Genomic DNA, 1,288 nt, shown 5'->3' on the forward strand with positions numbered 1-1,288 from the left:
CTTCGCGTTTATTTATTATCGGATCGCCGCGCCGCTCGCCGGCCAGGATGCCTCGACTGAATTTTAATACGGGCTCTGCCCCTTCCACCATCGAACCGCAGCTGCTGCTGAATAAAATGGCGAACCTGTGTATACCTGTGCGAGTGTTGGTGTATCGCACGTACGGGTTGAGGGGGGGCTGTGGTGTTTACATCGGGAGGGACGCACGACACGACCCAGAACAACACACCGCGTTACGGTCCTCGGGAGTGGACGTCGTCGTCGTCGTTGAAGGCCGCGCAGCCACGCGCGCGCGCCGTGCCGGTCGGTGGTGGTGGCGGTGGTGGTGGTGTCAATGAAGAAAGCAGCGAAAAGAAAGTGGAGGGGAAGAGCGTCAGGCCACAAGGACGGCGTTGTTCAACTCGGCCGGCCTTGACCTAGGGAAGGGCTGCTGCTGCTGCTGCGCTGCCTGACCCACCTTGCAGGACCGGTTCTATACCGTCCGGGAGGCCTTTCTCGTCGTTGTCGGTTTGCGCGATTCGCTCGCTGCGCCACACATACTACTGCCGTTGTCGCTGTCGCCGCCGCTGCTGCCGCGCGGGTCGGAGAGGAGAGGAGCTGAACTTCCGGATGCGAACGCCAGTCGGGCAGGCCGGGGCAGGGCAGCTCCTCATCCCCGCGGCCTTGCGGCACCTCGGCGACAACGACCTGCGACCTGCGCGGAGCGCAGCGCCAGCAGTGAGGGCAACAAGAGAGCAGCCACAATTACTGCCTCTCTGTCTCTCTCCCCCTCCCCCTCCGTGCAGAAGACAAAAGGGCATCGTCTCCTCTGGAGACAAAAAAAAGTGCCGCGTTTGGAAACACTGCCATAAATATATAAAGGACGCTGGGCACGAGGATGGTGCCTAGCCTAACAAGGTGCCGGGCGCCGGCCAGCAGGCAACGGCCCCTCCTCCTCCTGCCACGGCACCTTCCACGCCCCCCGCAGGCCGTGTGCAGGCAGGTGTCACCGTGCCGTCGTGCCATCGTGCCTCGCCATTGCTCGCGCTGGATTTTCCTTCTGCTTTATTTCCCGCGTATTTTGTTACACCTCTCTCTCTCTCTCCACTCTCTCACCTCACCCCCGACCCCTTCCTCTCTTTTCTTTCTCCCCATCCCCCTCCTCCTCCCCGCTCCGTTTTTGTCTCCCTCTCCTCACCTCACGCCTCTCCTGCGCCTCCGCACCGGTGCCTCTGCGCCAGGCGCGCGCTTTCCGCTGCCTAGCTGTCATTATTTCGCGTCGGCCACCCCGTGGCACCTCCCCCTCCCC

General features: G+C 62.7%; 1 protein-coding gene across 1 annotated transcript in view; it reads left to right on the top strand.

Moving 5' to 3' along the window:
* Nucleotides 1–1,288, top strand: part of LOC113216126 (sphingomyelin phosphodiesterase) — a gene marked incomplete in the record, with an annotated part of 18,675 nt that overhangs the window by 10,704 nt on the left and 6,683 nt on the right.

The sequence above is a fragment of the Frankliniella occidentalis genome, unplaced genomic scaffold (assembly GCF_000697945.3).
Source record: "Frankliniella occidentalis isolate FOCC.00 unplaced genomic scaffold, Focc_3.1 Scaffold23, whole genome shotgun sequence".
NCBI classification, from domain to species: Eukaryota; Metazoa; Arthropoda; class Insecta; order Thysanoptera; family Thripidae; genus Frankliniella; species Frankliniella occidentalis.